General features: G+C 32.6%; 2 long non-coding RNA genes across 3 annotated transcripts; both read left to right on the top strand.

The window, feature by feature from the left end:
* The first annotated feature begins 5,753 nt into the window (after window positions 1-5,753).
* On the top strand, window positions 5,754-6,738 carry LOC116402633. Its single transcript, XR_004215084.1, has 2 exons — window positions 5,754-5,816; window positions 6,207-6,738. It is a non-coding gene; the product is annotated as an uncharacterized LOC116402633 (long non-coding RNA).
* An 807-nt stretch (window positions 6,739-7,545) lies between these two features.
* Window positions 7,546-9,807, top strand: LOC116402848. Of its 2 annotated transcripts, none has more exons than XR_004215508.1 (4): window positions 7,546-7,744; window positions 8,373-8,447; window positions 8,674-8,827; window positions 9,748-9,807. It is a non-coding gene; the product is annotated as an uncharacterized LOC116402848 (long non-coding RNA). The 2 variants fall into 2 exon arrangements; XR_004215509.1 differs by having other exon boundaries at window positions 8,352-8,447.
* The last annotated feature ends 4,707 nt before the right edge of the window (window positions 9,808-14,514 follow it).

The raw sequence follows: 14,514 nt of genomic DNA, 5'->3' as shown, positions 1-14,514 counted from the left end.
GAAAATGTAGTAATTTCTACTTCTATAAAATTTGAAACGGAATTCAGATACTACATACAACTAGTGTGTCTCACCACACACATTCACATCGAATCAAAACTTCAAGTACAATATAAGGTGCAAACTACTTATTACATACATAAGTATTCAAACTAATTAGGGATCTTCCAAAACACAAGTCCACATTGTCTCTCTAGATGAGACTAACCACCCAGTGATGAATTACAAAAGTTTAAACTATACACACAAACAAAAAAAAAAAAAAAGAAATTGAAGATCTACAAGAACGACTAAGCTGAAACAAAGCTTGGTCCTGGGTTGTTACTTGGGAAGGGAGAGAAAATATTGAAAAAATAAGCCGAATGCTTAGTGAGTAGCAAGTAATTTGATACAAATACACGTAAAAATATGCTTCATAAGATGTGTAAATACGCATCGATAAATAATGTATTAAATAAAACATTATAATCACATTTTCCCCAATCAACCAACCAACCAACCTGTAGCCAATCCGATCATGGAAAGACGTCTAAACATACGGCCAAGAGTAGCACGCACATGATCAAGGAATCATGCAGCCACAACTGGGTCACGCATATTTAGTACCCGCCACAATAGTAACATCCATCTAATTCGACCACGATAGCATACTAAACACACGACCCAGAATAGCTCACATGTGATCCATAACCACAAGGAAACACGTGCCCAAACGGAGTCCACGCATTATTAGCTTACCACAGTAACAACATGAACCCGCTCCTTTGTGTAAAAAAGACACCCACCATGGGTTATAATAGGCCCGAAGCCATATCTCAATTCTCCCTCCATATCCTCACCTAGGCTCAGGTTCTCGGATCTTCGGTCACGACCTCTTTCAGCCCCAGAACCTCCTGACAACCATAGGTGACACTACGAAAATACATTTACGTAGCCTACGAGTAAAATCACCTTAGTACATTGGTTTTGTGGTTTGGAAACCAACCTTTACATTCCATTACCATAAACCAACATCTATAATTATGTTTCATACTTTTTCCAGCAATTTAAAGCTAAAACAGAGTTTTCTTAATAAACAAACCAAACGTCCTCATCGATAAAACCAAAGTAAACAATTTTCGTATCAAATGTTTGAAAGTAACCATTCATAGTAAAAAACAGAACTCGTTCTGCGAGGATTATACGCTTACCCCAATTTCGTTACTATAATTTAAGCTATTTATTTTATAAAGGCTTAAATTCTCATTTTCATCTTTAATTTATATCAAACCCTACATATTTTAATTTAGGCTAAAATTATACTTTTTGAACGCTTAGCTTCAACTTAAAAGTCTTAACACCATAAACAACCAACATAAATCAATCTTAGTGGTCTTTAATTCCATACTTTTCCAGTAAGTTTCAACTTTAGAAGGTTAAATTCAACTAGTCATAAGTTCTTCAATACTTAAATAGAAAATTATGTATTTTATATCAAACTCTTCATTTTGGAACCTTCTACAACTAAGTTGAAGAAATTGAAATGAGATTCCTGATAGATTAACACACAATTCGATCGAAACACGATAAAGCAAACTCACATCTTTTTGCTTACTTTCAATTTTGATCCTGAAATTTAACCTACTTCTCGTCATTTTTAGTTCCTGAATTCTTCATGAAAAAGCACTACAACAAAAATGGTCTACTACGACAGTTATTTTCTGTCGTGAACAAAATCTGTGATAGTTATTTACAGTCGTAGTATCCCTGTTGTGGAAAGTCCTTCCATGACAGTTTGAAAATACTGTCACAATAATTTTTTTCATAACAGAAAATAAATGTTAATAATTACTATTTTATGACAACAAATAACTATCATATTTTATTTTAGACAACAAATAACTATTATCATTTGCATATTAACGACAGTTACAAAAATGTCCCGAATTCGTTCATTATGACATTTTTTATATTTCAAGAATATGTCAATCGTGATAGTTTTTTTAAAAATAAATATCATCTTTTTTATATTGACGACAGTTACAATAATGTAAGGAATTCGTATATTAGGACATTTTTCCTTGTCAAGGATCGGCCAATCATGACAGTTTTTATAAAATTAAATTGTCATTATTTTGATATTGACGACAGTAACAAAATGTCACAAATTCGTATATTATGACATTTTTTCCTTGTCAAGAAAAGTTAGATTAAGCTTATAAACACTACTTTCACTATGTGTAATTCACCAACTTCTTTTAATAAAGAAAACGTTTTCAAAAGGACAAAAAGCATGTCAAAAGTGAGAAAGCTAAATAGGTAGTTTTTACAAACTTCATTTGTGTTTCTTTTTTTTTTTTAATATGGCTTAGGATTCAGATGTATTTTCAAGGAAGGTGAAAAGTTCACCAAAAGTTGTGAGAAAATAAGAACAAAAGGTTATCAAACAGATATTAAATAAGGTACGTAATTTCCATATTAAATATCTCAGGTCTTCCTTGTCAATTTCAATGGTTGCACACCATAAACTAATTCACAATAATCCTTATTTTCACTTCACACAAACAACTTTATTTGGATACTGCTCAACAAAGCTGCAGTGCAAGAACACTAACCAAAAGTGACAAATTCAATTTCCTATTTCAATGAAGTCAAGTTTCCAATTTTTGAGCAATGTAAATACTGAGATCAAAATAGAAAACAAACAAGATTGTCTTTTAATTCACATATGCCACTAAATGTCCCCTTATACATACCATTTTCTTCCTGAGTAGAAATCTGTGTCTTTAAATGCAACTGAAAAAACTGGATTTCCACCACCAGTTTTATCGGTTCATGATTAGATTTTGTGTATGGTTATAATTCTTCGTTCTGCAGAAATGCAACTTATTCACCAGAAAATCCTAGAAAAAAATGGCTTCGGCTGGCAATCCAACATGACTCACTAAAGTATTCATTATATCTTGGACTCTCTCAGCCATACCCACTCATCCATGTGTTCATTAACCAAGGTTCAATAACCAAGGAAAGATTTGACATGTATCTATCATCTTATCTCAGAAAATATGCAATTTATGTTTATTGTCTTATAAGATATTTAACTATTGAAGAGAAGAACTTACGTGAAGATTTTCCATGAGGCAGTGTTGTAATCATTCTCATGTCAAATGTTCAAGCCACCATTACTAGTATCATGTCTTCAGCAAAGATATAGAACAGTAATTGACCAGAGTAGTCCTTGCGTAATAATAGAGAATAGAACTCCACAATCATAGTAAACAAAAAACAAGAATTAAATAATAATGATCAATATTTTTCAATTAACATACTTGAATGCTATTTCAATTTAATTGCTCAACATAAAACAAAACAATATGGAAAAAAATAATAACAAAAACAAGAAACCAACTCTCTCCCTTTGAAATATGAGAAGGCAGCAAAGACATGGAAACAGTTAAAACTTGGATTTTAGTGCAACACGTTCATTTCACCATTTCCCATTTTCTTCTTTACTATGTTTGCTTGTTTCTTGGAAATTTTGATTTCTTCCTTTCAAACTCCAACATTTTCTTAATCCTTAAAATCGTTGTCAAACTGTTGTAGGTCACACTACCAAACTTTTTAGAGATTAATAAATATACAATTCAATTCAAATTTGGGTTCAAGCATTTTCTTTCACCAAAGCCCCAACATTGAAGTTCAAATTCGGGTTGATAGTTCAAATAGATCTGAAAATTCAACCATGAAAAGTTAGTGAGTAAATACCAAACTCAAGGCAGGAAGTTTCTAATAATTACACTAGAATTGTACCAATAGGCTAACAATAATAACAAACCATTATTTAGACTGCATGAGTTGCAGCCAAATCCTTCCACTAGAGATTTGTGCAATTAAAGCAAATGGGTTGGATTCTAAAAGTCCATTTCCAGTTCAACAGTCAAAATATGCTTAAAACAAATTGTATAAAACAAAGCCACAGTCCACATCTCTCAGGCATATTCACAAACACCTTCCATACGCAAATGGTGGAGTTTACATATTACACTTGCTAAAAAGTATTTTTACATTTACGTATTACTCTTGCTAAAAAGTATTTTTAGTAAAATATAAAATAAAACATAAAATGTTTTACTTCTACCTTTTTGTTCTCCCGCAAAGTGAAAATAGTGAAAATAGAAAAAAAAAAAAAAAGAACCCCAAAATTTCAATAATAAAAAATGTAGAGAACATTTTATGATATTCTCAACATTAATAGATAAACAAACAATTTTCAAAAGAACATGTAATTAAAAATCAAAATAAAATGGAAAAACTTAAAATAAGAAAGAGTCTTGAGTATATAAAAGTAAGTACTAACCTTTATATAGCGAAGAAGTCGAAATGCCAAAAGTTAATTAATTTAAGAGTGTAAAGACAAAAATAAAGCAAAATTAACACCAATGCCAAAAATTAAGTATTCTAAAAATACTAAAATAGAAGGATTGAAGCAAAATTTGAAGTTAAAGAAATTCAATTAGACCCCACAAATTGCACTACAAGAAAAATGACATTCTATGACATTTGTATACAATCCAAATTAAAAGAAGAACAAAAAAACTGTCACAAATTGTCAAAATGCCCATTTTTGGCGGGAAAAGATGGAAATTTTCGGATTGGCCAAATTTATGACAGTTTTTTAATGTCATAAATCTATGACATTTTTTAACTGCATTAAATAGTAATAATAAAATAAAATTTATTTGTTTTAAGTTAAAAGAATGGAAAGAAAGAAAGTAAAGGAAAGCCCCTAAATTTCGAAAACCCTCCCCCTCACTGCAATCTTTCTCAATCTCTCCACTGCCAGCGTCGGTGGCTTCTGCGACTGAGCGCTGACCAGCCAAACGCACCGCTACCACCTCTCATCGGCGTCTTCTCCCTCACTCTCAGGTTTTCTTTTCCCGTCACGCGTCCGTGGCTCCATTTCGACTTCATCCTATTTTTACATTAGATTCAGGTTTTGAAGGATTTTATCGTGTTGTCCAGCAAATGTTAATTACATTTTGGGGAATTTCCAGTAAGTATCAAAAAAAATTCTGTCCTTTCGAAATTCACTGCAAATTGCTGAAAATTAGGTTTTAATATCTGAAATTTCATTATGCCTAGGTTTGAATTGTGTTAAATTAAAGGTTTTAGAGAAGTTTTGGATAAAAAATAGGTTGGCAAATTTTTTAATGTTTGATGGGAATTCTCATTGCCTAAATCCCAAATTGCGAAATGGATGAAATTTTGATTTCCAATTCCACTTTGTCTTTGGTTGTTTGTTGAATGCAATTTACTCTCCAATGGCTTCATAACCCATCTCCTATATGTTGGATTCCATGCGAATGAGTCAATGTGATATATTGATGGTTCTTTTTATGAAAAACATCCCTCATAGTTTTGATTTTATAGGAGATATGTGTTTGTTTTGTCTACCATCATATTCATCATATTCAATATTGTTGTTTACGATCATTTTTCTAATGTGAATCACATTTTTTCTTTATGGTTGGTTATGTGATGAAGCATTTTGGTTGCTTACGATATGTTTGATTACAATGTGTTTGATGAAATGCCTCAATGAAGCATTTAGTTGATTTTTAATTGATTTTCGTTCGTTTGAATTAGGAAAATTCTAAGAAACGTTTTATTTTGTTGAGAAGACAAAGGGAAAAAGGAGATTGTGTTTGGTTTTGTTCTCTATTAAGTTGATCAACTTCTTCATCGGTATGTATTTTGCAGGTCAGACGACCTACGGGATTATTTGTGCAATTTGGTCCTCTTAAGGACACTTATTTGTCACGAGATTATTATTCTGGGTAGGGTACTTTGGAAGATTGTTATATTGATTTTGTAAGCATTTGGTGTGTATATGCATGTCTGGATTTTTTTTTCTGGACGTTAACTCATTTAGTCCTTTAGTTTTGGACGTATCTGATCTACTTTACATATTTGTAAATATGTTTTTATTGATGGTTGGTCCTATAGTGATTGCTTAATGGTTTGAAAATGGTCCTATGTTTTCAATTATTTTGTTTTCCAATAATAACATACAATCTGTTTATGGACTTTGGTTGTTTTTATTGAAAGTGATAATGTTTGAAGACAACCAATGAAGTAATAAGAGTATCTTGTAGAATACAAGAAGCATGAATTTTTTTTGTGTGTTGATGACATTCAAGTTCTGATGACTTAATGTTTACGTGTAGATTCAGTCGAAGTTGGGTTACAGTACATTGAGAAGTTCAAGTCTTGAAGAATTTCATCTCAATTTTTTCTTAGCCACTCAAAAGGTTAGCATGGTGATGTTAATATTCTCTTGTTAGAGCTCTCTATCGATGTTTCTGTCACTCTCAATCGATAGATTAATGATCAATGATGCCACTAGTTTAAGTGGCATTTTGGAAAAACATGCTAAGTTTTTTTTTTTAATAAGATTCTTTGTAAATATTAAATATTAGGGTGGGTGTGGAAATGGATGGAGAGATTGGAGAATGAAATCTGTCCTTTTTTTTTTTTTTTTGGAGAGAGGGGATTTTCAAGATGAGCGTATATCAAAAGACGAATGAGATATTTAAAAAAAGAGTTGTAAACTCTTTAGGATTGTATGAAGGAAAGAAACAGATAAACGATATATTATTATTTATGAATGTATTGAAATGCTAATGATGTTGTGTGATTGTGTTTGTCCCGATATAGGATGTTTGAGTCACACAACAAGCCTTGAATTATGTTATTCAATACTTCTTCTGTGCGTATCATTAATTTTTAAGATTATATGACAACAAGTATTCTTTATTATTTTCGTAAAAATATCATTACCTATTCATTGATTTCTGAATTTTTTATAGTTAATTTGCATTATTTAGTAGATTTATGGCAAGGAATTGGAAAAGGTTTTCTTTCACTTGATTTGTTCCTTGAATGTTGTTGAGGTATTTCCTTTAGTGACGTTTTTTCTCAGTATTGGTATGTTTTGAGTGAGTGGGTAAATTACAAATATATAGACTTAGTGGGGTGGAGTAGAGAAAGGGGAGAGTGAATTTGTCTTTTATTTATATTATTTTAATGTAGATACGGTTCATTAATGCTAACTTGTTTGTAGTTTGTTACTCCTTTGAACTAATTGATTTCATTGGTTCAAGGAAGTAGATTTTCAAATTGAAAATTGTGGGTTCCAATCTACATAAGTAATTTCCATGTTTGCACAGTAGGATAATTATTGGTGTTCATTGGATTATAAGATATGCTATTATTCAGGATCTAGTTTCAGATTCTTATTTTTTTTAGGATCTAGTTGTGGGTATTGATGTGCTTAATCTTCATGAGATTTTGTTTACTGCATGTTCCTAACTTCATGTTATGTTACTCTTTGTCCAAAATTCTATCTACTTTGTTGATGTTAGTTCTTTTCTCCTATTTGCAGTGGGGAATCTATGTTACTAGTTTGTGAAGAGATTGTTGCTTCTTTTGAGAAAGTTAATTTCAAAAGAATACAATCTTTTGCTTCCTCCTTAAGCTCAATGGAATTTTCTTTTGTTTCAAATTTATTTTATATTTCTCAGCCCTTGGGTTAATAATTCTAAAATTCTGATTGATACTGAAGAGTTGAATAGGGAGCTCAATGGAATTTAACCCCTTTGATGCTATTATTTGCTTTATATATGTGTTTTTCTGGATGGAACGCATTGGGTCATGGGAGAACAACAAGAAAGCAGCTCTTGAGGCTGAACTAAAACAAATTGAGGTAATTAGAAACAAAATATATGTAATGTGTTTAAGTTTTATTTGTATAGTATGTAGATGCTATTTACGATTTTAGTTCTAGATTTTAGAAAAATTCATTAAATATAAACTCACAACCTCAGTGAAGATTCCAAAATCTGTAATTCGATATTTCTCTTCATTGACGGAACTGCTCTTTACAACTATGTTTTTTTTTCTTTTTTGTCGATTTCATTTGGATTGATTTTGTAATGAGAGCATGAAAAATTTGAGAAGAAGAAGGGTGAGTATATAGAGAAAATGAAGAACAAAATAGCATTGATACACAAAACAACATAAGAAAATAAGGTTGTTAATTGAAGCAAAGCATGGAGAAGAAAAGCTAAAGGCAAGGCAGAGGAAATTGCTGCCAAACACAGAGCTACTGGAACTGCTCCTAAGAAGATTTTCAATTGTTTCTAATTTTAAATTAAACCATATATGTTTACAATAATTTTAAAGCTGAAATGTGCTTGATTTTCTGTAATGGTATGCTCTTGTTTCCATTTCTTATTGACTTGTTAAAAGTTAAGATGTTCAAAAAGCTAACCACAAAAGTTCTTATATTAGATATTTTTTATCTCTGACAGACTATCGGTTCCAATTTGTAGGAACGGTGTATTTAGGTACTTTAGAACCTCAACTACCTTCAAGTAGATTGTACATTGTAAGGAAATCATAGTAAGGTATCCATAAACAATATTCATCTCTATACATTGAATCTAGGAGAAGAATTTTGTGCATGTCATCATACTCGGGTGTATAAAGATTCAGAATTCATTTAGAAGTTTTAGTTTTCTTATTGTAAACATATTACGTTGCATATCTACATTTGTGCTTCTTATTTTGCATGATCTTAAACGTCCAAATCCAATCACTAAAGTCCGATTACATGATGAAAATGTGATTCAGCCTTCAGATGTATGATCATAGAGAATTGGCAAGCATCCAATAGAAATGGAGCACGTCAGATAATAAAGGTATATATCTTATGAAGGCTAGCAACTCAAGAGGATACCTCTAACATATAAAGAAGATAAGAACAATCTAACGATATAGTTAACAGGTAATATTTATTTCAAAGTATATACTCTTACAACTTTAGTTTGTTGAAGTTATTGGCTTTCCATTTTTCACTCTTTGATGATTTGTCATTATTCAATTTTAGTGGTTATATATGCTAAAAAAACTATTGAATTTTGCTTTACGAAACAAGATAAATACTTGAAAACAACCTATCGATACCAACAATATACCTGCTAGGATGCTACAATTTTGTTTTTTATCATGAATAGTATGCTTATAGTGGTTGACTATTGCTACTTGTGTAAATTGCCATGGGTGTTATGTCTGTACTTATTGCTATTGCTAAATTGGTACTTGTGTAAATTGTCATGGATTTTATGTCGGTACTCATTGGTAGAGCTTTTTTTTATAAGAAACTAGGAGACCTTTAAATTCTGTCAAGCCATAAATGATACAAGTTGTTCTAGTTTCATTTTCCTAGTACCTTAATATTTCTTGGCTTCATTAACTGAAGTGGATTGCACATGAAAACTGTCTTCTTTCTGATATTTGTAGATTTGAAAGTGTTTGACTCCTTAAGATGGAAACTTTTTGGTTCTTGTTGGATAACGTTTCTTCAACCTTAGTGACAGTGAACTACTAATGGATTCTTAAGTTTCATTCATCTCGATTATTACTTATGATTACTTATTCAAGAATTTTCTTGTTGATACTTATTATATTATATCCAGCTAAGTTTTCTAAAGAGTAATGATACAAGAGTTGTAATTTGTAAAAAGTTCCAATATGGTAGACCAAGTGGATGTTAAGTTGATGTTGTTATTCTACATGTGTGCTCTGCTATGTAGTTGTTTATCTTACGACGTATGTAGTGATAGGTAATTCTCAATGTTGAAATTTTCTATAAGAGTTGTACTCTCTTGTTCTATGATGGATGCTTATATTCATGTTGTCTTGTAGGTTCAACTGGAGTCGACAACTTCATGAGTTTACTTTCAAAGAACATTTTCAGAGACAAACATTCTCGGTTGGTCGTTTATGCTTTAGCAGAAAATCTTGTTATATGTATTCTGATGCTATTTAAAATATTTTTTGATTAAGGGCTGAGATTCTGTACTTGTAAATTGTTGGAACTTGATTGGAAATGTACGAATATTATAAATTGTATTATAGCGTATATATATTAAAGTGTTGGCTAATTTTTTCTATATGGGTGTCAATATTATAAATTCAAAATTGTCATTGTCAGCTACATTATTGTCATTCAAATGGTTCGTGTAATGGCGGAGTGGCAAGGAGAACAGGAAAAAACTGTACTAATCGAGTAATTTGCAACAGGAAAAACATGTCGTAATATATGAATTTTTAACAGTTATTAATTGTTGTGAATACGATAACAATGACAGTTTTTTTACAAAATTAATTGTCACGATTGCCCTATCTTTGACAGAAAAATAATGTCATCAGCAGCAAAACAATGACATTTTTTTAAAAAAAATTGTCGCAATTGACATATTCGTGACATTTAAAACATGTCACAATAAACGAATTCATGACATTTATTTAACTGTCGTTAATACATAAATGATGATAGTTATTTATTGTCATAAAATAAAATATGACAGTTATTTGATGTCGTAGAATGCTAACTAACGACATTTATGTTATGTAATGAAATAACTTATGGAGACAGTTTTTGAAAAATGTCATGGAAGGACTTTCCATAACTCCCGCTTCTATCACTGAAAATAATTGTCATGGATTTTGTTCACGACAATAAATAACTGTCGTCGTAGACCATTTTTCTTGTAGTGTTGATAAATAAAGGTCTACTGTGTCTACTACCATCAACAAATACTTACCTTTAGGCTCCTCCTAAGTTTCCTTAAATAAACATCTCATAAACCTTAACACATGAAGGACCTTTTCAAGACCTTCTCCCTTTTTGTCTTGCTCTCTTTCAGCTTCAAGTCTTAACATTTTTTGGTCTAATTTAAGTTAAAGATAAATCCAACATTTATTTCACATACATCACCTAGGGGTGCTTGCGCAAAAGTGGAAATTCAAACGAAGTTGAAAATTTAAGACCTTACTGACGACTCATGGAGTTGAGGGAAGTAGTGACAAGAGAACAACTTTGCAAAGAGAGAGAAAGAGAAAAGGAACAAATGACTTACCGATAGAGGAGGTGACGGTCGTGGTTTGAATGTTGAAGAGATTGCGGTGGATTGGAGATAACAGGCACAAATTAAACAGGTTATCATAGAGGAGGTTTGTCGTTCGATAAACGAGGTTGCGATAGTAATAGAGTGAGGAGACGGGAATGAGAAGGCGGTGGTGGTGATGGGAATGGGCGTCATCCAAAGATGGTCTTCTTCGCGTTTTGAGATGGCTTATTTGCGAGAGGAATGAGTGTTTTTAATTTGGGGAAATTTTTATTTGGGGGAAAAGCCTTATAACCCTTTACTTTTCATTTAAATTGAATTGAATTTTAATAAATTAAATAAATTATTTGATGTATCTTCTACGACATCAAATAACTGTCGCAAAAAATGCTATCTGAAAAATTTCGCCTTTTCCCACAAATGACGGGTATTTTTACCTTTTGTGACAGTTTTTTTTTCCTCCCTTCCATTTTTAATGTAAACAACTGTTGTAGTAGATAGTTTTGTTGTAGTGGTTGTAGGAAATTTAACAAGCTTTCTAACCATACCAAATAGAGCTTTTAATTCCACCTATACATTATTGGATACTCGAAAAACCAAGGCTTCTTGGAATTACATGAAAAGTCTATGGTCTATTTCTACTTCAAAAATCATTCACTTAGCCTCAGAATTTGCTCAAATTTTATTCATGAAACTTGTTAGAAATTGAGTGAACTTTCAAACGAATCAAATTGTATATTTTAATTCTTCTTGTGTACCTCAAACCACTATAAAAACCAGAGATGATTTGTGGAAACTATTCCAAATGTTACCAAGAACTCAACATATTACCCTTGATTTCAATGGGCAACATCCTAAGTACCTTCTTAGTTCAAATCAACCGTCCACCATCATTGGTTACTTAAAGATAGCACTAGAATCAAACAGGTATTTAAGATTGACTCCAAGAAGTTTAGAAATTTACCAAAGTTGTGTCAAAACACTCGATTTTGGGTTCTTAAACGGCTGGACAACAGCTCCAACTCCTATAATAATCAAATCTAACATCCAAAATGTTGTGGAAAAAGTTAAGTTTATGTCTAAACTTAATAGGTATTCACAATCGCCTAAAGAAAACAACCCCGAACCATAAAAATATTACTCTAAGAGTAGGAACTGAAAGAAGAATGGAGATGGACAAAGATTCGGTTGGCCTCTAGTCAGCTACCACGACACGACAGCTATAGGAGAGGTGTTGAAGAACCGGCTTACGACTGTGTTAAGGGTGATGTGGTAGGGCTTTGCTAGCCGGCGTGCACGTCGTCATCTGGTGAATCGAGTGACGCGTCATTAGATGGAGACAAGGCTTCAAAGCGACACCAAACGACGCGAAGGAGATGAGCGGCGTGGTTTGTGGCTGTCCTGAAACGTGAGGAGGAGGCGGCAGGTATGGCGGCAAACCAAGGAAAGAGAACAAGGTGGGATAGAGGGAACAAGTCGAAGGAAGGGGAGGGCGTGCACTCAAGACCTCTTGTAGACGTTCCCCTCCTCTTTTTCTTTTAATTGCTTCATATAAGAAAAATACTAATAATAATAGATATAGACAAAAATACCCCTCACTTTCAAAATAAACTCATTTTTTGCCCCTACCTTACTCTTTTCAACACCTCAAAAAGTCGAAGCCTTAAACCAACCTAAATTTGTTCCAAACTTTCTTATTAAAACCAACTTACCTTATTAAAACAATTCAACCTTTAGACATTAACTATTAGATTTAAACTTGTTTTTCAAACTTAAAAATATTAATAAATAAAAGGAGAAAAGAACGAGGGCTTACACGTTACTATCTTCTTTTTAATAATTTCGTCCTTGAAATTTGATCATGGTGATGATGTGGAACGCTGTGGGTATTGAGCCTTCATTGCCTGCTCAGTCTCCCATGTTGCTTCTTCATAAATATGGTTCCCCCAAAGAACTTTAACTAACGGTATGACTTAGTTCCTTAGCACCAGCTCTTTCTTATCAAGAATTTGTGTTGGCTCCTCTTTGTAAGACAAGTTCTCTTTCGAATGAACTGGTTGTGTTCCAAGAATATGAGATGGATTAGAAACGTACTTACGCTACATCGCACATGAAACACATCACAAATCCTCGAAAGTTCCATAGGCAATACCATATTGTACGCTGCAAGCCCAATACGTTCTAATATCTCATAAGGTCCAATAACAACCTAATTAAGTTAGATAAAATATATCCTAATAGTAATTTGGTTAATAAATTTCATTTTTTCAATATCAATAGAAGATGAGAGATTCAAGCCATAGACCTACGAGCGATAAAATTTACTTCTTTGTTGAGTATTGCTTGTTTCGATGGTTTTAAGACAACCATCAATAATTAATTCATACAATCTTTTCTTTTTTCCTTTTTCCTTTGTTTCTTTTTTTTTTTTTTTTTTTGATTAAAAGTTCCCAAAAATTTACTTTTTACTTTTAAAATTGTTTTTAGGACAAATTGGAGAGGCGGAGGAATTGGACGATGGATTTTTTAGTTCTCAAAATGCACTGATATCCATTGACATAAACTGTTATAACTACCATCATTAACTAAGATTTTGTGTTTTTTTTTTACAGAAGGTTATTGTTGGAAGATTTATGGTAATACGAGCATATGAAATTATTTTTTTCACGGATAACTTCTTTTTGTTATTCTCATTTAATTTCTCTAAGTAGTAATTAAATTCTCTTAAGCACGATATTGGATGTTTTTAGATGAAAGTTAAGATTGTTGAGTTTTAGGCATTAAAATGGACCATTAAAACTGCTTGGGTATAACTTTATCAATTTCAATTTTATTGAGTTGCGTACCGATTATGATTAAACTATAATTCTTGTTTTGGCCCACAAAGCCATCTTATATAAACCCTTCGTTCCTCCATCCATTTCCACAAGATTAATCTTCTATTCTCCATTTTCTAGTGACCAATATGGAGAAAACACAAAGAATTTATCTTCTTTTTCTATCGCTTTTATCCATAGCCACAATGTCACATTGTCGTGGTACGTATACAAGAATATTATTTTCCGTTTGTATATATATACATATACATATATCACGTATGCATGTATTCTAATTCTTTGTTTGTGTATTTACAGTGTTGCTTCATGTTGACCCACAATCTGATGTTGGCGGACCTCAAATGGTCATTCCACCCCCTCCGCCACACCATCATCTTGATTCAGACGTTGGTGGACCACAGATGGTCATTCCACCACCTCCACCACACCATCATCTTGATTCCGATGTTGGCGGCCCTCAAATGGTCATCCCTCCTCCTCACCGCACAAGCTTCCACAATCTGATGTTGGTGGCCCTCAATGATCATTCCACCCCTCCACCACACCATCATCTTAATTCAGACGTTGGTGGCCCTCAAATGGTCATCCACCACCTCCTCCGCACACAACCATCAATCTGATGTTGGTGGCCCTCAAATGGTCATCCTCCACCTCCTCCGCACAACAACCACAATCTGATGTTGGTGGTCCTCAAATGGTCATTCCACCCCCTCCTCCACACCATC

The sequence above is a fragment of the Cucumis sativus genome, chromosome 3, assembly GCF_000004075.3.
Source record: "Cucumis sativus cultivar 9930 chromosome 3, Cucumber_9930_V3, whole genome shotgun sequence".
Taxonomy (NCBI): domain Eukaryota; kingdom Viridiplantae; phylum Streptophyta; class Magnoliopsida; order Cucurbitales; family Cucurbitaceae; genus Cucumis; species Cucumis sativus.
This window is presented reverse-complemented; position numbering and strand designations above follow the sequence as displayed.